This window comes from Lissotriton vulgaris, chromosome 10 (genome assembly GCF_964263255.1).
Source record: "Lissotriton vulgaris chromosome 10, aLisVul1.2, whole genome shotgun sequence".
In the NCBI taxonomy this organism is placed as follows: Eukaryota; Metazoa; Chordata; class Amphibia; order Caudata; family Salamandridae; genus Lissotriton; species Lissotriton vulgaris.
Window position 1 is genome coordinate 332412498 of NC_141698.1, and position 26904 is coordinate 332439401.

Below are 26904 nucleotides of genomic sequence, written 5' to 3' on the forward strand. Positions count from 1 at the left end.
GAAGGCAATCACACGCTGATATTGTAACGTTGTGTGGGGGAGGCGCGTATGGAAATAAAGGCAGAAGTGTCACGTTTTCCAAAGGCCCAACGGGGCCCAAACTACCCCGTAGAGGGGCGGAAGCCAGGGCGGCAAGTAGGAAGGGAGAAAAAGTCGGAGGAAGAGTGAGCAGTAGCGAGAAGAAGAGTGGAGCCTGGGGAGGAGGACTGCAGTCGCCGGGCGGGGGCTAGAGGATGCGAACTGGTGAGCGGAGTGTTAGAGCGCAACAGCGTCCGCGGTGGGGGAAGCAGCTAAGGGTCTAATCTGCATGGGTCAGCAGGGATGAGGGCGTCCTCGAATAACTGCAGAGCGCGCAGCCGGGGGGGCATGTGGCGGGCATAGCTGATGGAGCACAGATGGCGCACAAGGGGTTCCCACACTGCCTTGAAGCGTACCCCCCTCGATTGCACTCGCGCCGTAAGCAGCTCCATAGTCAGGACCTGCCAGAGGCGCACAAACCAGGAGGCTATCGGCGGTGCCTCAGCCCGCTTCCAATACAGAGCAATGAGTTGCTTAGCAGCGCCTAGCATGTGAAGGGTGAGGACCCAGTCGCTGCGCGTGAGGGCCCTAAGTGCAGGGGGTCGAATGCCCAGGAGGAGCGTGCAAACCTCTTCAGGTAGGGGGAAACCCAACACCTTCTTAATGTGACTGAGGACCTCCTTCCAAAAGACAGCTAGGGTAGGGCAGGCCCACCAGATATGTACGAAGTCGCCAGTCGCGGTGCCACACCTCCAGCACAGCGGCGAGGAAGTAGGGAACATTTTGCTGAGTCTTAGGGGGGTATAGTACCATTGCGTTAGCATCTTGTATGCGTTTTCCCTCTGCGGGATGCTACAATAGGTTTTAGGGATGTCAGTCCATAGTCGGGCCCACTGAGAAGGAGTGATATCGGCGCCGGTCGCCGACTGCCATTGCCTCTGATAGGGATGCGCAGGCGGGGCGGTGGGATGTTGCAGGATGTTGTAGATCTGGGAGATAAGCCGTTTCAGCCCCCCGAGGGAGCGCGCCAATTTCTCGAATGGCGTGTATGCCCTGGTGGCAGCCTGGTACATATCATCTCCCATAGTCCAATGGCGCAGTTGGGCATACTGTAGGCTGGCGGTCGAGGGGAGGTCAAATTCATCGCTGCAGTCTGACCATGATTTAGGCGCCCCTCCAAGAAAGAGGTCCCCTACAACTCTGCAGTCCCCTTGTGTCCACCTCTCAAAAGCTCGGGTCCGGGCCGCAGGGGGGAAGTGTGGGTTACCTGCAATGGGGGTGTGCGGAGAGGGGAACGTGGTTAGGCCCTTTGACACTGCCACTCTGTCCCATATGTCAAGGACTGTTCTTGTTGGGACCGCCATGTACGCACTTCTGGAGCGCGCCACACGCGGTAACCAAGGCAGGTCCCATATGGTGCGTCCCGTGACCACCCGGTCCATGTGGAACCAGTGTTTGTCGCTTTCGCGTGCCCCCCATTCTATTACGAATCGAAGGTGCGCCGCCCAGTAGTAGTGGAGGAGATTCGGGCAGGCGAGGCCGCCCCTGTCTCTTGGTTCCATCAGGACTTTCTGCGAAAAACGGGGCCGCTTACCCCCCCAGATGAAGGACGTGAGGTCGCGTTGGAGACTCCTAATGCAGTGGAGCGGGATCGGGGTGGGCAGGCACTGAAAAACATAGAGTATGCGGTGGGAGGATCGACATCTTGACCGCGTTGAGCCGCCCTAGCCAGGAGATCATCAAGGGCTTCCATTTCCGCAGGTCCGCCAGGACTTCCTTGCGGCAAGACGCCCAGTTCCGCGTGGACCACGAATCCAGGTGGGGCGTTAGGTCCAGACCCAGGTATTTAATGTGGCCCTCCGCCCAGCGGTAGGGCGTAACCCCTTTCAGGAAGGCGACCTCTTCTTCGGGGACGGTGAGGTTAAGCACCCAAGATTTGGTATGGTTAATCTTTAGGCCCGACGCTTGTTCAAACAGTGAGAGAGCTCCGTGCACCGCCGGGAGGGAGTCCCTAGGGCGCGTAAGAGTAAGAATCAGGTCATCCGCAAACAGCGCTACTTTGTTGGTGCGTCCCCCGTGGGGGATTCCATGGATGTCAGGAGTACGCCTAATCAGCTCCGCCAGCGGTTCCACCGCTAGGGCGAATAGGAGCGGCGAGAGCGGGCAACCCTGCCTTGTGCCCCTGTGAATCGAAAGCGGCGCTGTCAGTTGGCCGTTGACCCGGATTCTGGCTTGCGGTCCGAGATAGGGGGCCATGCACCTAGAGATCATGTTAGGGCCAAGACCTAGTTTCTGGAGGACCGCCCGCAAGAAGGTCCAGTCGACCCGATCGAAGGCCTTTTCTGCGTCTAGCGAGAGGAGGCAAGCCGGTATATCTCAATGCCGTACCTTCCCCACTAGGTGTGCCAGTCTGCGAACGTTGTCGGCCCCCTGACGGTCCCGAATAAAGCCCACCTGGTCCGGGTCGACTAGCCCCGGCATGTACGGGTCCAGCCGTTTGGCCAGGATCTTGGTGTAGATCTTGAGGTCAGTATTCAGGAGGGCTATGGGGCGATAAGAGGCACACAAGTCGGGGTCTTTCCCAGGTTTGGGGATCAGGGCGATCTCCGCCAGGCCCATATCGGGAGACGGTCCAGTGGCGTCAGAGAAAGAGCCGTATAGCCGCAGCAGGTGCGGGCGGAGCTGGGTCAAGAATAGGCGATAGAAGGCCAACGGTAGGCCGTCTGGTCCCGGGGTTTTCCCAGTGGGGAGGTCCTTGACAGCCTCTGTTATTTCCTCCTCCTGCAGGGGCCCCTCTAGCATGGCTGCACATGCCGGGGACAGTGGAGACCCCTCGAAATCCGCGAGAACGGCCTCCCGTGCTTCCGCGGAAGTGGGCTCCTCCGCATATAGGGAAGAATAGTAGGCGACGAAGGCGTCCTGCTTGGCTGTCTCAGAGGTGGCGCAGGTGCCATCTTGCTTCTTGACGTTGGTGATGTGGGCCCTGGCTGCACGCGCTCGCAGCCTGCCAGCCAGAAGGCGTCCAGCTTTGTCCCCGCCCTCATAGTAGCGTTGTTTGAGCGCCAGCAGGGAATGTTCTGCTTTGTTGGTGCGCAGAGTGCGGAGTTGCCCCCTGAGGTTGGCGAGTGTTCTCTTAGACGCCAGCGAAGGGGAGTCCCGGTCCTGAGCCTCCGCTAGTTTGATTTCACTAGCCAGGTCAGTTTCCACTTTGAACGCCTCCCTCCTCCGTGCCACCGCCAGGGAGGTAATGTGGCCCCGAATGGTGGCCTTGAAGGCATCCCAGACCGTATGGAAGGGCATGGCAGGGGTGTCGTTAATCGCGAAATACGAGTCTATGGCGTCGCGAATGCTGGCAACGTCCTCCGGGTCCCGAAGGACAGCCGGCGGGAGCACCCATCTGCGCTCACGAGTTGCACGGGTCAGGGGGTCTTGCAGCAAGAGTTCTACATGGGCGTGGTCCGATAGGGAAATGTCAGATATGGCGGCAGCTAAGGAATCGCGGGCCAGTTCAAGGGAGGTGAAGAGGTAGTCGATACGGGAGTATGTCCTATGGGAGTGTGAGTAGAAGGAGTAGTCCCGGGTCCCCGGGTTGTGGTAGCGCCACACGTCCACGAGTCCCAAGTCTGTAAGCTGCGTTTTAAGGGTAGAGGACATTGCCCCCATGCCATTGAAGGAGGCACCCGCTCGATCCAACTCAGGGTCTCATACTAAGTTGAAGTCCCCGCCCAGGATCACGTTAGGGTCACCCGATGGGAACTGGTCCCGCAGGAGCGCCTGGAGGTATTTGTCCTGCGACTGGTTGGGCGCATATACACATCCCAGGGTGAGTTGCGTACGCCCCATCTGCACCGTGGCTCGGAGGAAACGCCCGTCAGCACTCTTGAAGGGTTTCGTGGGTCCCCGTCTGAAGCCCGCCCTGCAGAGGATTGCCACCCCCGCCGTCTTGGTGTCAGAGGAAGCCCAGAACTGCGTGGGGTATCTAGGGTGCGCCATACACCTAGTGTCTCCCTTCAGAAGGTGCGTCTCCTGGAGGAGGATAGTGTCAGGAGAGTGATGCAAGAGATAGCGCCAAATCTGGTGTCGCTTGTTGGGGGAGTTGAGCCCTTTGACGTTAAGTGATAGGACCTTCAAGGGCGCAGGGATGTTCGCAGTCTTCGCACTATGGGGGGACGGCGCCGCGCAGGAACCAATGAGACAAACCCCCCCCGCAAGCAGAGCAGCGGCTGTCTCGCCTCGCCTCGCCTCCAGCATGTCAACCCCTGCAGGTCCCACCGTACCACCCCTCCGCAAGCGCGGGGAGAGAACAGGAAGAGAAGGTAGCGTGAGAGAAAAGTAGGAAGAAAAGAGAGAGAAGGAAGATAAAGGGTGTAGAGAAGAATCACAACCAAAACAGGCCAACAGGGCCATTGTACATTGTCCCAGGTACCGGACATCCTCTACCCGAGGGTTCGGATGAACACAGGAATGTCACTTCCTACGGGACAAAGTGAGGGAGCGAGGGTCTAAGTGGGGAAATGAAGTCCGGTCGTCTCGTGGCCCGTCCACCCCGCTGTCACAAGGAGGTCCGGGGGTGCGTCGAGCCAGGGGATCCTCAGGTCCGGAGCAATCGCCAAGAGGGCACTGAAACACGTCGTCGTGGAGTAGGGCCCGATAGGGGTAAGACCCATTGTCTTTCCTTCTTGTCCCCCTCAGGGGGGGGAGAGCCATGGGGGCAGCCCTTCAGATAGGAGGGGGGTCGCAGTTCCAAGAATGGCGGGGACGTGCCGCCGAGGCGTGGTAGGTCAGGTCCAAGCGGCAAGGTGGTGAGGACTTGCTCAGGGCAGCCGGGGTCTCTTTAAGCAAGTTCAGTTGGTGTCTGGAGTTGAGGGGCGATCCCCTCCTTCAGTGCCGGAGACAAGAAGCTGGGAGGCCTGTTCCTCACGGTCGCCCTCAAGAGAGCGGATGTGAGCGATAATGTCTTGCTTGGTCTGCGAGGTGGAGAGGCTGTCCACTGGGGGGGTCCGGCGGCGTTTGCGCACAGTGGACCAGTCTGGGCGCGGAGGGTCCCTCTCCGGGTGGTGAGAGCGGGAGGGGCTGTGATCAGGGGATCCCGGCATATCGAGCAATTGCGCCGCTTCTCGGTAGGAGCGGAGTGACCGTCTCTTACCTTCCCACCGAAAAATGAGGGCAAAGAGGTGACCCCATTGATAGGAAATATTGAGGGCCCGGAGTCTCTCCGTGATCGGGCGGAAGACCTTCCTCCTGTGGAGCGTGGTGGGAGCCAAGTCTTGGAAGATCTGAATCTTGTGGCCTTCGTACCGCAGGTCTGGGTGGTCTCTAGCCGCCTTCAGTATGGCCTCCTTCTCCGTGAAGTAGTGGAGCCTGGTGACAATGTCGGGCAGGAGGCCCGCCTTGCTCCCCGCCCCAAAGACACGATGTGCGCGATCAAGGCGCGGTGGAGGGGCATCCTCCTCGCCCCGCACCTCCTGCAGGAGTAGGGCTACGTAGGCCATGGTATTAGTCCCCTCTTCTCCGAGTGGCACACCCCGTATGCGGAGGTTGTTGCGTCGTCCCCTGTTTTCCAGGTCCTCCTGCTTGATCTGGAGCTGGATATGTTGTTCTTCCAGGGTCGCCACCCTCTGCCAGATCTGCTCCAGGTCTTCGGTTCGGGAGTCTACTGTCTTCTCCAGGCCGTCGACCCGGTCGCCGAGGTCGGTGACTTCTTTGCGCAACTCTTTGACGCATGTGTGGACCTCCGTCCTGAGGGATCCGATTTCGGACTTTAAGTCCGCCATGAAGGAGGACATGAAGGCCTGGGTCACCGGGGGGGAGTCGGCAGGCTGTAGAGGTTTCGCCCCTGTTGCTGATGGGCCTCCAGAAGACGGCGGCGAGCCCGCCTTGCCCCACATGGAAGCCACCGACGCACCTCTGGTCGCCGCCGGTGGGGGGTCCGGCTTGTTCCCCTTGCCACGCGTCATGGCCCACTCTGGGCGTCGGATGATGGTGGGGGGGGGAAGGGGCAAGTCGTCGCGTGTAACCCCCGGTCCGCGGTAGAGGAGAGTCCAAGGGAGGTCCACAGGCGTCCCGGTGGGCCAGCAACCCAGGGTCCACGATCAGGGGCTCCAGGCCTCGAGGCAGAGGATGGCAGGGTGTAGTAAGGTCTCCGCAATCCTGGAGCCGGACTGGCCTGGTGTCAGCCTGTAAAGAACGCCAGGGCAGCAGGGGGCTGGCGCGTAGGAAGGCTGTGTGGGCGAGGGAGATGGCCCCGCGGGTAGGCAAGGCTGCAAGGAGGCGGAGGGAGTGAAGGAGGATTCCTGTCAGCAGACTCTCCACTGTGGCCAAAGTTCGGGTCCCACGGGCTGGGGGCCTCCAAAGGACGTGGCAAGTCTCAGCCTCCCGCCCCCGCGTGAATCAGGACCTTCCCCGAAAGCGGAGCCTGGGCGGCCCCACCGCCCTCAGCCGAGGCTCGCTAGATCAGCAGGGTGGTCGGTAGCAGGGGGTCCTGTGGGCATGCGGGCTGGCCACCCGCCTCCAGATGCAGCCCCACCAGCAGCCCCCAAAAAGTCAAGATGGTGGTCAGGGTTGAGGTAGGGCCCTCCCAGCGCCAGACCCCACCTAGGACAGCCAGGAGGGGGGGTGGCGCGGAAGCTGCTGCTCACCGTGGTGATCCCGCGGCGGGTGATCGATCAGGAGCCGGGGCTCGTATGTGGAGAGCCTCCGGCGTGTAGTCCGGGTCCGGCCTCGCTTTCCCGCCCAAGCCGGGGCCTCCTGCAGTCACGGTGCTCGGGCGAGCCTGACCCCTCCAGGAACAGCCAGGGGGAAGGGGCGACGCAGAGGCTGTGGCTCACCGTGCAGATCCCTCGGCGGATGCGTGGTCTGGGGCCGGGGCTCGGATGGGGAGAGCCTCCGGCATGCACTCGGGGCCCGGCCTCTCCTTCCCGCCCAAGCCGGGGCCTTGCGTAGTCTCCGCGCTCGGGCGGACTCAGCTCCTCCAGCCGGGGGGAAGCCCAGCGCCAGCCGTCTAGTTGGTGTGCCCAGGCACAATCGGCACCTCGGGGGGAGGCTCGCCTCGCGGAGGGCCCGGGAAGGCACCAGCACCTCGCCAGCCTCTGAGAGCAGCCCTGCTCCGGGAGAGTCGGGCCAGGGGACTCCCCGGCAAAACCCGAGGCAAGATGGCGGCCGGAGGCCGATCGCGGAGGTCCCGGGGCTCCGGGCGTCCGCATCGAGGGTCTCAGCAAGGAGGACTCGTCATCGGGAGGTGTCGCTGGATGGGCTTGAAGTAATCGGGGGGCCCCCAGGCAGAAGAGACCCCCGGATGTCGCTTAATCAGGCTTGAGAGACAGCGGGGCGACGGAGCTCACTCGAGACGCGTCCGTTTACATCGCTGTCTCGGCCACGCCCCCCTTTCATAGTTTTTATTTTATATTTTCAAGAAGTCGGATTTTACCAAAATAATACATTTTTTTAGGTGTTGAAATATTTTTTGTAAATTATTAGGACTTTTATTCTCATACGTAATCCCTCAAAGTCTAACACATTACCTACGGTTGCTCATAGTAGAGTGGGAATTACAAATCGCCCATAACTGTGAAATTGTAAATTAAGTGATAGCAGGTTATATAACTTTTACAGAAGAAATCAGTAATACATTCCTTTACCTCTAATGAAGATTTTATTCCGAGTAAAGGGTGTTTGCTTAGGCTTTATGACAGAAAGTTTGGCTGCTGAACGGCTATCTTGTAGGCACTGAAAGCTCAATTTTTCTCAAATGCCGTGTGTTATTTTGGCTCGGTTATTAAAGTGGAGGGAAATTAAAGTTGAACTTTATTTTCACAATACCACATCGAAAAAAGCGGATGCAGTCTCCCAGATTTTATTGCTGTACTCATTCACCTTGCCTGCAAGATAGAAATGATTGAAACTGTTTCCGAAAAAGGCTGACATTAGAACTGGTTAGTAGGTATACAATCATCTATTTGCTCTAGCGTTTGATAAGGTGGTATTAAGGGTTGCTTTATGGTGTAGAAGATTAATTTAAGAAAGTGTCTTAATTTTTGGTGGTAAAACATGTTACCAATTTTAAATGTTGTTTTCTTGATTGTTTCACTGTGATCTTTATATGCACATGGGTTTATAACCAGACAAATATAAATGTAGGGCCTTATTTAAGAAGTGTTGCATCTCTGCAACAAAGCAGCGATGCAACACTTCTCAGCGCGCCCTCCTTGTGACACCATGGATACGCCATGTGCAAAAGTGACACATTGCTGGGGTGTGTCTAAAAACGAATGCAACTCCAGCAATGTGTCCTTTAACATGGCCCATGTGTCACCCATATGCCTGCCATGAGGCAAGCGTACTGTTTTGACACATTGGTGACCCAGAAGTGGCGAACTGAAATATCATAGATTTTACTGTGCCACTCGTCTGACCCTTTCTTTTGGGGGAATGCCCACCCTGCATACATTATACCTGACGCAGGTATAATGCAGCACAGAGGTTTATGGACTGCCGCATCTGCCTAGATGGGTGACTTCGTAAATATGGCGCAACATGGCGCATTATTTACGCCGCCGCAGCATCACAAAAAGTGATGCAACAGCAGCATAAATGTGACACAAGGGCTCATAAATAAGCCCCAAAATTTGTAGCAGGGTACTTCCAGGTTCAGACTAGCTCCACTATAAGAGTGGTGCGTGACGGTGTACTTCTTCCATAGGCTCACTTATGGCTCACTGTTCTGTTGCTAACTGTGCAAAACACTAGAGTGACATTATTCCTAAAGATACCCGTAAGTTTCCTAACATAGGCAGCTTTTCATTAAATTTTGTGAAGATTGTGTTGAACACATCAATTTGCTGCTTCAGGCGTTTGACTGAAATTGAGCAGCATGCTCCAATCTTAGTAAACTGGCGGTAGCCGTAAATGATGCCTTCCAATATCATTTCTTCAAAATGTAATGAAAACGCATCATTCCGTAATAATAGCTTTTGGACAAGTACAGAAAATTGAACATTGTAGTAAATGAGCTTGAATCATCCTGTGAGTAACAGGTTTGCACTTCTTGCCTCTCATTACCCATGCCACGCTCTGTGTGTGTGAATAACATTGAGATGATTGATGCTGCTCAGATGAACAGCAGGGAAACTGTCATCGTTTTTAATATCATTTGTAGCAGTAAAAGTTATGGTTTGAAGACGTATACATAATTTGGAGCTAATTAAAGTTGTAAAATAAGTGTTGCAAAGTCAAAGGTGTTATGAAGTGCCACTCGTTGAAGATATTGCAATTTAAACCATTCATCAGTACAAGTAAATATAGATTGTATTTATTTTTCCATAGGTGCTCTTAGCTAGCAACAATAATGTGATTTTTCAGAAAATTCTGCTCCTAGTGGTATATAATCCCTTTACTTGAAAGGATAAATCTGACGTAACACCAAATGAATGTGAAGTTGCTTTATTGTTCATAAGTTTGTTTTATCTTCATAACACTGAAAGATGGAGTCATATTTTGTCACAGGTCTTTTTCAGTCTTGAGCGCACATTGAAACTTCTGTAAGACTGTCAGAATGATTGTCCTTCTCGCTCCACCTGTCAATTAAATTTCTGGTGCACCTTTATAAGAGCACAACACTTTGTAACTGATGTGAGCTAGGAAAGTGGTTTTGCCATTACATTGGCAATAGTTTCCTTTGGCATACCTAAATCCGCCATAAACTAACTCTATACAGTACAGGAAAACCACATAGCAAGGCACATCTGGCTTGACACTGTAACTTGGTGAAGCAGTTTGTGGTATTTGCTATACTTCTATGGCCATCCACTCAAAGGGATAGGCAGTTAGGTCAGTACTAGCACTAATATAATAGAATATTAGAATGATGAGCGCTCCACTGAAAACAAAATGGAGTGCTCCTGGCTTCTAATGGCCGGTAGAAGCCCAGAGCACCAACATTCCAATGTTTAACAAAGGCCTCACGGAGCGTGTTGGGAATTCAACCCCCCCGGGCTCCATGACGCTTTTGTTTTAGAAATTAGAACATTCTGCCTTCTAGGAGCGGAATGTTCTGATAGCCTTACAGCCCTCCGTAGCTGTCTCTACCGGCCATTAAAGTACCGCTCCCTTGTTAAAGGCCCTCGCCTTTGGCTTGGGTCTTTAACGCTGGCGAGGGCTTTATTGACCAGTATAGCTGACTACATTAGGTTCTAAGGCTATATTAGAACACCCCATAACACACAGCACACAACACACATATACAGCTTAATAGACTGTCATGTAACTCTAACAGAACTCAACACTAACAAAACCTCCTATAAAACACATTAAACAGAGCTCAGTACAAATAAACAACAAAACTCAGGCAATCCGTATAGTTGGAGGGCAACGTGTCGCCAAGAGTACTTTACAAAGATTATTCACATTCATGTACTTCTAAAACAACATAATAGGCAGAACAACTCTCAGAAGCCCAACAAAGCTCGGAAATACCACTTCTATGAATATCTGCATACCCACATTAGCATTCAGCAATGTGATCAACATTCACCATCAAACAACAGTACATATCTAAAAAGTAGTCATAACTCCCACCCAACTCTGTCCAGATAAGATAGCGGGTAGCTATCAGGACTAAGTAGCAATATGCTATGCCATCAGTTAATTCACAAACATTCACATCAACCTGGCAAAGTGCAAACCAAATAACCTTATTGCATCTTAGCATCTAGGCTACACCTCTGCACACATCAAGTAAATAAATAGATCTACAAATAGCACACCAACCGATAAGTTCACAGTGTCTGCTACTTACTTCAACCCACACATAATACCAGATTACGGTCTGCAATTAATCATGGGGAACATGGATTTCCAGAAGTTTAAATCATAAAAGGAGAGGTGTCGAGTAGATTCTGTTTTTTTTAATCAAGTAACATAGAAATATGCGCATTTTCAGTGTGTAATAACCCTTTTTCAGAAGTTGTGCATACAGAATCTAATGTACCCATGTTGTCATACATATGTCAATGTACCATGTGAGCGCTACAGTTTAGTGAGTCTGGATTCAGATGCAGATGGTGGTTATTCAGCATTGTCCATGGATGGTAAGGTTGTTTACCACATGCATCTACTGACCTCAAACACTATAGAAAGCAATGTAGTCCCTATATACTCTTCGTGCAGTCAACTCTCAAAAGTGTTAGAAGGTGTGCAACTCAGATGCTGTATGACAAGCGTACCTGCACTCAATAACCGCAATGCCTACTCACAGCTGTGTTTTTAAAGGAATAAGGGCCTGGTGTATGTAGGTAATCATTTGCGATTGCCAAATAGAGAATTGTTGTGATTTGCTATTTAGTAATAGCAAACATCCATGTACAAATGTGTGGTTTACACATTTTACAAATTCCCAGTTGGACGCACCTCATAATTAATAATGAAGTAGGTCTCGGTGTGCAACTCATTGTGAATCACAAAAATCACGGGGATGGTGGCTTTCTGGGATCAGCAGACCACCAGGTCTGTGATTGCTTTTAAACAAAGCAATCTTTTTTTTTAAAATGCAGTCTGTTTTCCTTAAAGGATGTATTCCAAACAGAAAACAAAAAAAGATTTATTTTCATTTTTTAAGAGTAAGCAGTGGTCCGTTGGGCCACAGCCTGCTCCTAAAAATGTTTTAACAAACATTCGTAAAGGGGAAGTGGGCTATTCACAGCGGTTTAACCACTCTTACCCCTGTTGTGGATTGAGTTCATAGGTAAATCTGTGCCGTGCATGACCGTTTTATAGAAATTGTGTATGTTCAGACCCCATTGTACTGAACTATGCTGCCCATTCCTGTAGAATACAAACTGGGAACTGACACAACTTTGGCTGGCATGAATACGTTTCATGTATTTTGCAAAGTTTCATAACCTCTGCTTGTGCTTCTGTATACCGAACATACATAGAAAACACAACAAAAACAGAACCAAAAATGTCATAATATAATTGCACAGGACGCTCTAATCTTTTATTTATCAAAACAGTTTAGAGAGGTTCTAAGAGTGAGAAACTGTCTGTGAATTCAAAGATGTACATATAATTCTTATTCAATATTTAAACCAATGGGTGTCTTAGTATTCAGGTTGGGGATGTACCAAGGCTCAAGGCTCCTTAAATGCTGTTCCCTATTGCCTTCCCCCAACTCTTATGGGTACTGCATCAATGATATATATAAGGATAATAGTGTTTTTAGGCTTTAGGGTTGGTTGAGGGTTTTGGGTTGCTATGGTATCTTTAGGGTTTAGGGGTGGGTGAGAGTATTTGGTGGCTAGGGTATTTTTAGAGTTAGGGTAGGAGAGGGCAATTGGGTGGCAAGGAAATATTTAGGGTTTAGGGGTGGATAGAGGTATTTGGGTGGCAAGGGTATATTTAGGGTTATGGGGTGGTTGAGTGTAAGTGTTGGGGATCAATAAGGTAATATATATATATATATATATATATATATATATATATATATATATATATATATATATATGTTTCATATCAAGAAAATGGCGACCTCCATCTTGCCATAGATTGTAAGCTAGGTTGACAGTCTAGAGGAACAATGGAGAGGGAAAAAGGGTATTTGCACTATGCACTTTAAAAATGGTTTAGACTCCAGGGACTCTATGGTCCAGTGGAAGGCTAGTAGTAGCCGAAACACGTAGGCCGTCCATTTACTGCACGTAAACTTTTTGCACATGGTGTGTAAAATAAAATAATTTATCTGAAAACTTACCTGCTTGCTGTGCCGTGACTTCTGCCAAGAGGGATAAGGAGGCAAGAGGATTCCAAGAGATATATATATATATATTTTTTTTTCACACAAAGAACCAGCGCTTCGGAGAGCACACAGTTTACAAACTCTAGTATCGCACGTTGGTTCACAAGTCCTTGGGTTTAATTCAGTGGTGCCTTTCGCGTTTTGGAGCCCTTGTGCTCCTTGTTCACAGGCTGTTCACGGGAAGTACAGAAAGGAAAGAGGCACCATTTTGACACGTTTATTTATTTGCGTCATCAATTAATTTGCTTAATGTTGAATGATGTTATTTTGAGTTCGTATATTCGCTGTAGTAGCCTGGGGTGCCCCCTTCTCTATTGTTTGACCTTGGTAGGTTTTGTACTTGGTCCGTGTCTTTAATTTCTTGTTATAGCCCCCAGTGGGCCCCCAGGACCAGATAAGCTGACAAGGGTGCAGTTTGGATATTCCAAAGGGAAACTCGGCACAGTTCCATTGTTTCCATGGCCCTTGTTAAGGTGGTGCCTCTCCGCGACAAGGAATGCTGCCAAACATTTTTTCACACAAAGAACTAGTGCTTCTGAGAGCACACAGTTTCCAAACTCAAGTATCGCATGTTGGTTCACAAGTCCTTGGGTTTAATTCAGTGGTGCCTTATGCGTTTCGGAGCCCTTGTGCTCCTTGTTCACAGGCTGTTCACAGGAAGTACAGAAAGGAAAGAGGCACCATTTTGACACGTTTATTTATTTGCAACGTCAATTAATTTGCATAATGTTGCATGATGGTATTTTGAGTTTGTATATTTGCTGTAGTAGCCTGGGGTGCCCCCTTCTCTATTGTTTGACCTTGGTAGGTTCCGTACTTGGTCCGTGTCTTTAATTTCTAGTTATAGCCCCCAGTGGGCCCCCAGGACCAGATGAGCCGACAAGGGTGCAGTTTGGAAATTCCAAAGGGAAACTCGGCACAGTTCCATTGTTTCCATGGCCCTTGTTAAGGTGGTGCCTCTCCGCAACAAGGAATGCCGCCAAACATTTTTTCACACAAAGAACCAGCACTTCGGAGAGCACACAGTTTACAAACTCAAGTATCGCACGTTGGTTCACAAGTCCTCGGGTTTAATTCAGTGGTGCCTTACGCGAACCCAATTGAAAGCGCTGTCTGTAGCACACACCTTTATTTCACGCACCTGCCGCAGTGGGCGTGGTCATATACATGTCCTTCTGGGATGCGTAGTGCAGGCTCGTAATCCCTAGTGGGTGCGCTGACAAATCCCTCCTATTTCGAACAATAAAACCCCAGTGGGTTGGTGTCTAATGCTGGTAGGGCGTCAAACCTCACTTTGTAGATGCAAAACGTGAGCTTCAGGCCGGCAGCCCCCTGCTAGGTGTCAACTTGTCTCCCTTCCAATGCGCAAACACCGATGGTACCTGCGCGGATCCACTCAGAGCAGTGGGCTTCAATCACGACCTGGGCAGGCCGTTACATATCTGCTAAAACAGGAACCCAATTGAACATTGACAAACAACGATAAATCAGAGGTGCCCACTGGGGTTGTAGCACGATTAAGTTTGGGCAATGGACTGCTGAGACCAGAATGCAACTTTGTCTCACCCACATGGGCGGGACTTGTTAGTCAATAAATCATGTGCATATTATCAGCCTCTGTTTCTCGTTGTACAGCCAGTGATCAAGGGCGGGATGACGCCCGAAACGCGTTTGGCATGTAAATGGACGGATGTGCTGCAGGCTGTTGTGTTGCTGCCGGCGGCAAGTCTGTATTAACCCCCTCGTGAGCGACCTTCCAATTTGGCAACTTGTGGAAAGAATTTAAGGTGGCTAGTCCGGTCGCGGAAGGTCCTGCCGCTGAAACTAGTGGATCTACACTGTTCAGCATCTTGTCCAGCGAACAGAACGAGGTGGGCCTGAGCCGCTGGTAAATATTGGCAGCATGAGGGCGCTGCACAACATTTCCTTCCACCCACTGGGGTAAAACATTGACAAACAACGATAAATCAGAGGTGCCCACTGGGGTTGTAGCACGATTAAGTTTGGGCAATGGACTGCTGAGACCAGAATGCAACTTTGCCACACCCACATGGGTGGGACTTGTTATTCAATAAATCATGTGCATATTATCAGCCTCTGTTTCTCATTGTACAGCCAGTGATCAAGGGCGGGATGACGCCCGAAACGCGTTTGCCATGTAAATGGACAGATGTGCTGCAGGCTGTTGTGTTGCTGCCGGCGGCAAGTGTGTATTAACCCCCTCGTGAGCGACTTTCCAATTTGGCAACTTGTGGAAAGAATTTAAGGCAGCTAGTCCGGTCGCCGAAGGTCCCGCCACTAAAACTAGTGGATCTACACTGCTCAGCATCTTGTGCAGCGAACAGAACGAGGGGGGCCTGAGCCGCTCGTAAATTTTGGCAGCATGAGGGCGCTGCACGACATTTCCTTCCACCCACTGGGGTAAAACATTGACAAACAACGATAAATCAGAGGTGCCCACTGGGGTTGTAGCACGATTAAGTTTGGGCAATGGACTGCTGAGACCAGAATGCAACTTTGCCACACCCACATGGGTGGGACTTGTTATTCAATAAATCATGTGCATATTATCAGCCTCTGTTTCTCGTTGTACATCCAGTGATCAAGGGCGGGATGACGCCCAAAACGCGTTTGGCATGTAAATGGACGGATGTGCTGCAGGCTGTTGTGTTGCTGCCGGCGGCAAGTGTGTATTAACCCCCTCGTGAGCGACCTTCCAATTTGGCAACTTGTGGAAAGAATATATATATAGCATAGGGCTAAGAGACGAGCCCTGTGGCACCCCACAGGGAAGTGAAAAAGGTTCTGATATGTTACTGTCTAGGTCTACACTTTGGGACCTGTCCGACAGGAACGATTGTAAAAGTTTCCGGGCCGAACCCCTTATACCTATTTCAGATAGCTGGTTAAGCAGAACCGAGTGGTGAACCGTATCAAAGGCCGCGGATAGGTCCAATAGGATTAGTATTGCATTACGTCCCCTATCCACGGCTTCTCTGATTTCCTCCGTAGATTTTAATAGAGCCAACTCCGTGCTGTGCAAGTCTCGGAACCCATATTGCGATGGATCCAATGAGTTATTAACACAAAGAAAATCCCTGAGTTGGCTATTCATTTCTTTTTCAAGTAATTTGACTGACAGAGGAAGCCTAGAGATCAGTCGATAGTTGTTAGGGTCCTTGGGATCCAAAGACTGTTTCTTTAATAATGGAAGAACAGAAGCTTGTTTCCGTATTTTCCTGAAAAATTCCGGATGCTAAAACAGCGTTAAGCAGGGGAGTAAGTGCAATAATAATTGTATCAGGAATTTGATTGATAATCCAGGCTGGACAATGGTCACTAGGAGCACCTGTTTTAATACAGTTCAGCAGTTTAATTGTATCTGACCTCTCCAGGGGGTAAAATGTTCTAATGGCACCAACGGGGGACATGGTCTTACCACTTCCTTTATGTTGGAATCGGACTGATTACTTTCAGACCAATCAGAGATGAAAATATGGTTTCAATTTTCATTTGAAATGGACATGGTATGCTAGATAGCTGAAGCACTGTTGTGTGCTCTCAGGCCCACCGGGACACTGCAGGGGCCCTCGAGGGCTCCAGGTGGAGGGCCACAAGGCCTTCCTCCCACAATACACAAAGCCCGGGGGTGGTGGTTCCGGGGGCTTGAGGGGGGACGTTGAGGACTTTCCACTTCTAATTTTGCAGTGGGGGCCTTAGAGCCCACCCCAACCATTTATTTTATAGCTCCGGGGGTGGCTCTCACTGTTGCATAACACAACAAATCTTCTGGTAAGATAACAAAGGATTATGAAATCCATTTTCGGTGTTTTTGTTGTAGGTTGCAGCCGTTAAAGCAGAGACAATTTTAACTCCGTCTTTATAAATATGCCACTAAGTTTTGTAATGTCGACAATCTTTTCTCCCATTTAAATAGGCACGAAGTATTTATTGAAGTGCATTGTGAATCGTGAATCAACACTGTCTAATTGTGATCGATAAAGAATTTAATGAGTTGTGTACTTCTTTTGCTCATAATGTGCATGGGGGCAGATTTACAAGTTCATTGAGTTACTATTGCGTCACTTTTAAGATGGGAAAAGTGACGCAAATGTGGCTCAAGGGGGTTGTAAATCTGGTAAACAGTGTTCTGTTTTACTTTGCTTTCCTTTCTGTCATGTAAAGGATCCTGGGTAAATATAACGCTTTCTGTACAGCCAGTAACTTTCAACCCTACCCCCAAACTGGTTACTGCCTGTTACCAAAGTAACAGTTCATGGAACACTTAAGTGACAGAGATTAGAAGTTCACCACACTATGTTGCTAATCGAAACAGTTACTGTGCTGGAGTTCTAAAAGATTTCCATAGGAACCGTTAGTCGTAGCTATAGACTATGGTAAAGAGCTGGTAAAGAGTAAGCTTCAGTATTATACTTGTAGTTATAAATATCATTTCTATTTTTAAATGTTTTCTAACTGTATTATCATCACAAGAAATAATAGTGAAATGTTGTCAGAAAAGGAAGACGTATATACTTCTTTATATTAACTTTTATTGAAACAACAATAAATAAGTGGAAACGTACCTTAAAGATAACAATATAATGAATAACTAGAAACATAACTTTAACAAAACAATTTAATAAACAAAATGTAATATGGACTCCAATAGAAGTAGTGTAGGTAATCTGCAAATGAAAAATGAAAATAACTGCTCAAAATTAGGTCGATGTGACTAAATGAGGTCAAACATTCCAAGTCAAGGTAATACTTGGCAATATTTTTTAATTTGCACGTCTGCAGTGCGCTTGATACATTCCACCTCTCTTATTGGCCCGCGTTCAAGTAGTGTCTGTACGGAAGAGCTTACTGCCTCAGATTTACAGTATTATTCAGAGATCAGATAGAATTAGATGAGAGAATATTCTTTGGGGCTTATTTACAAGCCACGTGCACCACTTTTGCGTTAGTTTTCTCATGTTAAAAGTGATGGAAAAGTGATGCAAGGGGCTTGTAAATAAGGCCCTTTATTTCTAACACATTTAATGAGAGGCATTGTGTATCTAGGACGCTCTCCTTATCTTGTGTAAACACTTTGACCAACAGAGTTCACAACTTGAACTGAGCTTTGGTCCTACACTTGAGAGTAATACATTCAGCCTTGATTTTTATATCGGCAGAGTGGACAGCACCGTCCATAACTTTAAAAGAGAAATAATGTGAGAGAGAGTGAGAGAGAAAAAAAACAGTATTAAAACGTAAGCGAGAGAAGGTTATAGGTGGAGCAGTTCATACTGGGAAAAATCTTCGTAGCTTACCTTTTACCTTTGTTGTGTGTCCAAGCACGTGCTGGTTCATAGTGCACCCTCCAGTGTAGGGATCTGAAAGATAGTATATAGAGTTAGTACTAGCATAGTACATACAACTGCACAAGTATAGGTTTGCTTTATTTATTTGTACACTAAGGATAATGTATTTCATCAACTTTCACAGTAAGGAGGTGTCTGTATGCTGTTTTTCTTACAAAGTACTATATCCCATGCACTCTCACTGCATAGCTGTAAGTTCTCAATATTGCGTACCTAGACTGTTGCATCCCATTGACTCGATGTCGGGAGGTGAGTGCTTTTTCTTGCAAACTCAGAGGCAGATTCACAAGCTCCTTGCTCTACCCTTCTGTAATGGCAGAGTTTTTGGCTTTATTTAGCAGTGATAATAGATCATTATTCTTGCTCGCATCTAGTATAGGCATTCTTAGCCTGTGTTGGCCCTTTTAAGCCCTTTTTCCAGACCTAGAAGAGGATAGCTGCTTAATATGCCTTTATTCTTGACTTTAACCTGTCTATTGCCTATTGGCTTTGACATATTAGACACATTGGTATGGTGTATGTAGGTATTCTGACAGAGCTAAGGAGCATTTCACCCCTTTCAGGCCTAAAGCTAGAGAGACTCCATCTTGATGGAAGCAGGGAGGCTTTTCAGGGCAAAGGCGAAGTTTATAGTTAAGGCTGTTGTTCGCTTGGAGAGAACCGGTTCAGGCTGGCCCTTATCGAAAGAATGTATTTTTCCCCACTCCGAAGACACAACTTCAGGCTGGCCAGCTGGGAACGTGTCCTTGGTACGGGGAGGTACAAGAATTTGGTGGGCGGCAGGTTACTGGCCGTAGCTTTCCATGAAAGGACAAGCATCCATATTAGCGAGCTACAGGAGAGGAGGAGTGTTCATTCCAGCTTGTGTGCAGTTCAGTTCAGTCGCAGTTCAGCGTGGTGCTCAGACCAGCTTGGAGCACAGGACTGCTGGGAGCCCAGAACAACTTGGAGCTCCGAATAGCTTGCAGAGAGAGAGAGGATGTCTGCTGGGAGCTGCAGAATAGAGTGCAGTTCTTGAATAGAGAAAGAAGGCAGACGATTACTGAAGATGAGGAGAGAGGAAGCAGTGAAGGCTGTCAGCTGGAGCAACTGAACCAGAGGCGTGGTGATGTGGTGAAGGAGGGAGAGACAGAGAGAGCCCTAATCCCACCAGAGGCAGAGAGAGAGAAATCTTCCTTCTAATAGGTGAGGTAGTCTGAATTAGTTACACTTACACTTTCTAATCTTTTCCTTTTCAGTGGAGTGTTCCTGTTATGTTTAATCCTTCTCTTTCAAGTGGTGTGTTCTACCTATAGTCTTTGTCAAATCTGTGTGAAGGTTTATATTGTACTAATAATAAATGACCCCATTAATTAGTGAATTACAGTGCTTGAGTTATTTTATGATAAAGTTATCCTGGCTTCAAGCCAGTTGCTGTTGAGCCACTGATGGATCAAAAAGGGGGGTAGGAGCGCTTAAATCAGAGAACAACTCTAGCACATAGTGTGTATATCTTTGTCCTCATATTGTAAGAATAATCTTTCCTGGTAAGTATTGCTGTTTGAACAGATGCTACCCCTGATCAGGTAAGTAATAGTGAGGGAGAGAGGAGACTTGCAACCAAGGGACTAAGTTAGTACACCATCCTATAATAAAATGTCCCCAGTTTATAACTAACTGGCGTGTAGTCCCTATTCTTGTTCACTAAAGGTAAATGGCACTTCTAGGTGTTTGCTAGGCGCATGAATGGATGAGTAATCCCAATCAGGTGAGTGGTGATCACATAAATAGGGAGTGAGTGGACCTTTGATGCCAAGAGCCGGTAATACACAATAATCTGGACCCACATCTAAAGTTATTATTGTAGTTTCATCCCGAGTAGACAGCTGAGATAATATCCCAATATATATATATATGTATAGGTGTTCATAGGAATGTGGTCGTCGTTTGACATGCGGCGTTAATGAGAGCACTGGAGGGTCAAACCAGTGTCTAAAGCCACCGGATTGTGGTATAAGATTAATGAGAGCGGTGAGAGGGAGATCACCGTGTAAGTTTCGCAGGATCGCGAACGGTTTGGAAAAGGGAGCATTGGGTTCTGCAGGCCCGTGTGTAGACGCACCAGATTGTGTGTCAGATCTGCCCTAGGGTAGAACGGTCTGGGTCAGGGTGGCCGCGAGACCAACTGATGTGAATAAGTGTAGTGTAGGGTATGGATATCCCTAGTAATCAGTGAGTATTCTTAGTATCCCTATAGATTTAGTGGTGTTTTTGATAATATGAGCTTGTATATTGCGAGTTCCCTATCCTCAGGTAGGTACCAGGTGCCTGGATATGGAGGAGCCCTGAGGACGGAAGGTGAGTACGTTTTGGCTGGGTCACAGGGGCCCCTGGGGGCTGATCCCATCTAAACAGAAAATCCAGCCATTACATTTTGGCGTAGTCGGACAGTTTACGAACTCTGTGTGCCTGGCCATGTGTTTAGAGAGGTTCCCATGTGTTGTTAGTGAGTGCCATGAACGCCAATTACATTTTGGCGTAGTCGGACAGTTTACGAACTCTGTGTGCCTGGCCATGTGTTTAGAGAGGTTCCCATGTGTTGTTAGTGAGTGCCATGAACGCCAATTACATTTTGGCGTAGTCGGACAGTTTACGAAGCCTGTGTGCCTGGCCATGTGTTCTGAGGGAATGCCCTGAACGCTAGTTCCATCTGGCGTAATGTTGCAGTTTATGTAGCCTGTTAGACCTATGGGCTTGAACAGTTGCAGCGTGAGGAGATTGTATTACATCATGGCATTTGGTTTATTCAGGGTGGAAGGAATGGTTTTCATCTTGGTGTTTAAACTGTCAGAGTTGAAGGATGGCATTACATGAGGAAGTCAGTTACATCTTTGTGATGGTCCAATTGTATAAATGTGTGTAAAAGTGCTTTTAAATTGCCCATTAAATTGCTTGCTGCATCTGCTTATGCTGTGCAATGTGAAATGTGTTCATTTTAATATGATCTGTGGAGTTTTTAGAATATAGCTCCTTGTAAATATGACTTGTAAATAGCGCCATTCTAATGTGCCTTATGAGGTGCATGTTCTCATGTTGATCTGCTGTGTTGCTTGTGAATGGTGCTTTGGATATATTCCTTGTGAAAAGCGTGTCGTTTTTTGAGTTTGTTTCTTGTCTTGTAAATATGGCTTTAGAATAGCGCCATATTATTGTGCCTTATGAGGTGCATGTTCTCATGTTGATCTGTCGTGTTGCTTGTGAATGGTGCTTTGAATATATTCCTTGTGACAAGCGTGTCGTTTTTTGAGTTTGTTTACTGTCTTGTAAATATGGCTTTAGAATAGCGCCATATTAATGTGGTTTGTGAGGTGCATGTTCTTTTGTTAATCAGTTGTGTTCCTTGTGCATTGCGCCTTGGAAATGTTGTTTGTGAAAGGCTTGTCTTGTAAATATGGCTTGTGAATAGCGCCATGTGGTCATGGCTTGGACAGGGCATGTTCTCATTACGTTTGGCAGGAGAGAGCTGGATCTTTCTCGGGTGCTTGGGGATAACGTTTTTGAAAATATGTACGTGTCATTTGTAAACGTGAAGAAATGTGCTAATGATTTTCCCATGTAAAAATGGACGTTGGGAAATGTTTCCATTTGAGCTGCCAAAGGGTTAATATCTTGAATTGAGATGGCAGCCTTTATTTTTTACATGCTGTCAACATGCATGGTTATCTGACCTGACTATAAAAGTCAGTGAATTATTTTAAGGATTTTTGATGGTTTGATTTTGACTTTTTTTTTTGGTTCCTTGGTCAGCCTACGTGCTTTGTCAGTTTCTTGACGGAAAGGTAACATCTTGTGTTTTGAGGAGGGTTCTGTTCATTTCACATTCCTTTTGAAATGCGTCTACGAATTTGTGTGGGTTCATCTTGGAATTGATGTGGTTATAAATCAACCTTACGGAGAAAGCTGTGTTCTTTTAAAATGAGTGAAATGTTAAAAAGATAGCCCGTTAGAGTGCACGCTACGAGCTGTTTTCATTAATTATTTCTGTGAGGGGTTTCCATCTAGACAGGAATGTGATGGTTGCAATAATAATAGGTTTAGAATAATAAATCTTGCCCGACAGTGCGTGGTAACATGTGCTTTTAATTAGTGTGAGGCAACCATGTGCTTTTGAATGAAAAAAGTTAAAACGTGACATTATTATTTTCCCAAATGTATGTTTTTATAAATGTGAACTTAAATACAATGTTGAAATGTATATGTTGTTTTACAAATTATTTCTCTTTGACAAATGGACCATGTTAATTCGTTTCTCAAATGCAACATGTATAATATTGTATGCCAAAGGTAGTTTCCCCTTTAAATGTCTTGCCTTTAGTTTAATTAGTTGGACAAACGTCTTTTTAAAAAAAATTGGATCTTTTTTAATCGGCAATACACTGTAACAGAATTGTTTTTTTATTAATATTAGCCTCCGTTAGTTTGAGAATCAGGCCATGAGAACAGGCAAAAGGAATTTGTTTTTTGACCTTGGCAGCCCAGCTGGTCTGCGCAGACGAACTTTTTTTTTCATTCTGCAAGTTTCGATCACGTCCCAGTGTGTTATGATGGGCTACAATCCAATTTTCTTCCGCGCACGGCTTGTTTATTTAAGGGCGGGGTGGCCTGGCCCTTCAGACTCTGACCAGGGATAATGGGAGGCTTGCAGTGCCCTGCTGATGCTGTCATCATTTGGCGGTGTTCCACTTTTTTTTCACACTGTAGCATGGCTCTTGCCCAGAAGGGTGGGACTGGCTTAGTTAGGATTAGGGTATGTTAGGCCCCACTCAATGTTACTAAAAGTTAAATTTTGAATGTTTTTAATTAATTAGGATATTTTCTTTTCAATAATGAAAGGCACCCGGGGTGCTTTTTAAATGGAAAATTTTATTTTACAAGAATAATGATACTTTTTCTCTGGTTTCTAGGATTGCTGCAGTTGGGGTGCGTGCGTGCATCTGCCCACTCCCTTTATTTGTTTTAGCTTTTTATTTTCATGTTATTATTTTAGTTTATTGTTTTGGATGATGGAACCAGACCAGACCAGACCAGACCGGGTGATGGATGGCCACATTGGAGGAAGTGTCCAGGATGCAGGGTGGTGGCCTACACTGAAGAATTTGGACATTAAATAATCCCTTGGACAATCAGGCCCCACTTTTAAAGCAAAAAAAAAAACGTGTCACCTATTGTGACTAAGTTATTTAATTCCTTGGCCTGCAATTTTGACTTCACTACAAGCAGGCCCCACTTTTGAAGAACAAGAAAAAAAAAAATGTTTTCTTTGTAACAGTATTATAAAAGAATTTGAACATTGAATAATCCCTTGTACAAGCAGGCCCCACTTTTAAAAAGAAATGAAACCCAAACATGTTTTATTTGTTACAGGATTGTAAAAGGACTTGATTCATAATCCCTTGTACAAGCAGGCCCCACTTTAAAAAAAAAATATGTCACCTATTATAGTTTTTCCAAATGAAGGACTTTTTTGAATGATGGCGCACACATGTGCTCCACTGTGTGATTTAAGCTTGATGTTACACTAGTAATCTTGTAGACTGGGGTTGTAGTTTTTTACTGTTCTTGCATTTTCACCTTAATTGATCAAAGGGTGGTTACCTTACAATTTAGATGGTTCTGGGTGTTGTGTCTTTTAGTATGATTATGTGTTAATGTTTATCCAGACCTTGCAACAGTTTGTCATGTTTATTTCTCAGATTTCACCTTAAATTGACTAATGTCAGCAGGTAGGCCTCATTTAGGCCTATTGTTATTTTCATCTCACATATTAGCACCTACACCAATAGTTTCATGAGTCATCATTAGCTTAACTTGCCTATAGTAGGTAGAGCTCATTTAGGCCCTTTCTTGTTTTCTCATTAGAAGTTGAAACACATTTAGTTTTTAAGTTCACAACTGTAGGTAGGCCTCATTTAGCCTTAAGTTGTCCGAAGTAGGTCCATTTAGGCCCCTTGCTGTTTTCATTCAACACATAAGTCCCTACATCATTAGATTTCACCAGTTATCATTAGAAGTTGAGGAACATTTAGTTTGAGGATGCTTTGGTTAGTTTCTGTTGTTATCAGATCCAATCTCAGATATGTTTCAGCATTCGGGTCAAGGGTGCTTTGATTTGTTTTTAGGTTTCTATTTCCTACAATTGAGTTTCAGGTGGAATTTTCTTGAGTTGTCATTGTTTTTAGGGAGTTTTTTAGGTTTTGATTTGTTGATAGATTGTGTTGATGTTTGTTTGTTTGGATGTTATTGTTTATAAAGATGCTCGCATGATAAGGATCTAAGGGTGGAGTGTAATGGCAGAGTTTTTGGCTTTATTTAGCAGTGATAATAGATCATTATTCTTGCTCGCATCTAGTATAGGCATTCTTAGCCTGTGTTGGCCCTTTTAAGCCCTTTTTCCAGACCTAGAAGAGGATAGCTGCTTAATATGCCTTTATTCTTGACTTTAACCTGTCTATTGCCTATTGGCTTTGACATATTAGACACATTGGTATGGTGTATGTAGGTATTCTGACAGAGCTAAGGAGCATTTCACCCCTTTCAGGCCTAAAGCTAGAGAGACTCCATCTTGATGGAAGCAGGGAGGCTTTTCAGGGCAAAGGCGAAGTTTATAGTTAAGGCTGTTGTTCGCTTGGAGAGAACCGGTTCAGGCTGGCCCTTATCGAAAGAATGTATTTTTCCCCACTCCGAAGACACAACTTCAGGCTGGCCAGCTGGGAACGTGTCCTTGGTACGGGGAGGTACAAGAATTTGGTGGGCGGCAGGTTACTGGCCGTAGCTTTCCATGAAAGGACAAGCATCCATATTAGCGAGCTACAGGAGAGGAGGAGTGTTCATTCCAGCTTGTGTGCAGTTCAGTTCAGTCGCAGTTCAGCGTGGTGCTCAGACCAGCTTGGAGCACAGGACTGCTGGGAGCCCAGAACAACTTGGAGCTCCGAATAGCTTGCAGAGAGAGAGAGGATGTCTGCTGGGAGCTGCAGAATAGAGTGCAGTTCTTGAATAGAGAAAGAAGGCAGACGATTACTGAAGATGAGGAGAGAGGAAGCAGTGAAGGCTGTCAGCTGGAGCAACTGAACCAGAGGCGTGGTGATGTGGTGAAGGAGGGAGAGACAGAGAGAGCCCTAATCCCACCAGAGGCAGAGAGAGAGAAATCTTCCTTCTAATAGGTGAGGTAGTCTGAATTAGTTACACTTACACTTTCTAATCTTTTCCTTTTCAGTGGAGTGTTCCTGTTATGTTTAATCCTTCTCTTTCAAGTGGTGTGTTCTACCTATAGTCTTTGTCAAATCTGTGTGAAGGTTTATATTGTACTAATAATAAATGACCCCATTAATTAGTGAATTACAGTGCTTGAGTTATTTTATGATAAAGTTATCCTGGCTTCAAGCCAGTTGCTGTTGAGCCACTGATGGATCAAAAAGGGGGGTAGGAGCGCTTAAATCAGAGAACAACTCTAGCACATAGTGTGTATATCTTTGTCCTCATATTGTAAGAATAATCTTTCCTGGTAAGTATTGCTGTTTGAACAGATGCTACCCCTGATCAGGTAAGTAATAGTGAGGGAGAGAGGAGACTTGCAACCAAGGGACTAAGTTAGTACACCATCCTATAATAAAATGTCCCCAGTTTATAACTAACTGGCGTGTAGTCCCTATTCTTGTTCACTAAAGGTAAATGGCACTTCTAGGTGTTTGCTAGGCGCATGAATGGATGAGTAATCCCAATCAGGTGAGTGGTGATCACATAAATAGGGAGTGAGTGGACCTTTGATGCCAAGAGCCGGTAATACACAATAATCTGGACCCACATCTAAAGTTATTATTGTAGTTTCATCCCGAGTAGACAGCTGAGATAATATCCCAATATATATATATATGTATAGGTGTTCATAGGAATGTGGTCGTCGTTTGACATGCGGCGTTAATGAGAGCACTGGAGGGTCAAACCAGTGTCTAAAGCCACCGGATTGTGGTATAAGATTAATGAGAGCGGTGAGAGGGAGATCACCGTGTAAGTTTCGCAGGATCGCGAACGGTTTGGAAAAGGGAGCATTGGGTTCTGCAGGCCCGTGTGTAGACGCACCAGATTGTGTGTCAGATCTGCCCTAGGGTAGAACGGTCTGGGTCAGGGTGGCCGCGAGACCAACTGATGTGAATAAGTGTAGTGTAGGGTATGGATATCCCTAGTAATCAGTGAGTATTCTTAGTATCCCTATAGATTTAGTGGTGTTTTTGATAATATGAGCTTGTATATTGCGAGTTCCCTATCCTCAGGTAGGTACCAGGTGCCTGGATATGGAGGAGCCCTGAGGACGGAAGGTGAGTACGTTTTGGCTGGGTCACAGGGGCCCCTGGGGGCTGATCCCATCTAAACAGAAAATCCAGCCATTACACCTTCCCATGTTAAAAGTGAAACAAAGTGATGCAAGGGGCTTGTAAATCTGCCCCTCAGACTGTTGTAACCTATCCATTCTCACAGCTTGGAGGTAATTGTACATTCCTATGCAGTGAAGTTGCTGCATACTACCCGCTCTCTCCGTCCACAGATGACTTGTCGTTGTTTTGGAATCAAGCTTCTTTGCTCACCTTGTGGCATTGGCGAGATTCAAAGGGGGTGCACCACGTGTCGAAGCAGCCTTCTCAGATGTTGTTACGTTGGCCACGCATCATCGCAGAATGCACGAACGTAGAGCTT

The 26904-nt window shown here is 47.2% G+C and overlaps 1 long non-coding RNA gene across 1 annotated transcript; it reads left to right on the forward strand.

Moving 5' to 3' along the window:
- Nucleotides 1-19027: 19027 nt before the first annotated feature.
- On the forward strand, nucleotides 19028-25546 carry LOC147685193 (uncharacterized). The gene is made up of 2 exons (XR_015300683.1): nucleotides 19028-19362; nucleotides 23121-25546. It is a non-coding gene; the product is annotated as an uncharacterized LOC147685193 (long non-coding RNA).
- Nucleotides 25547-26904: the final 1358 nt, after the last annotated feature.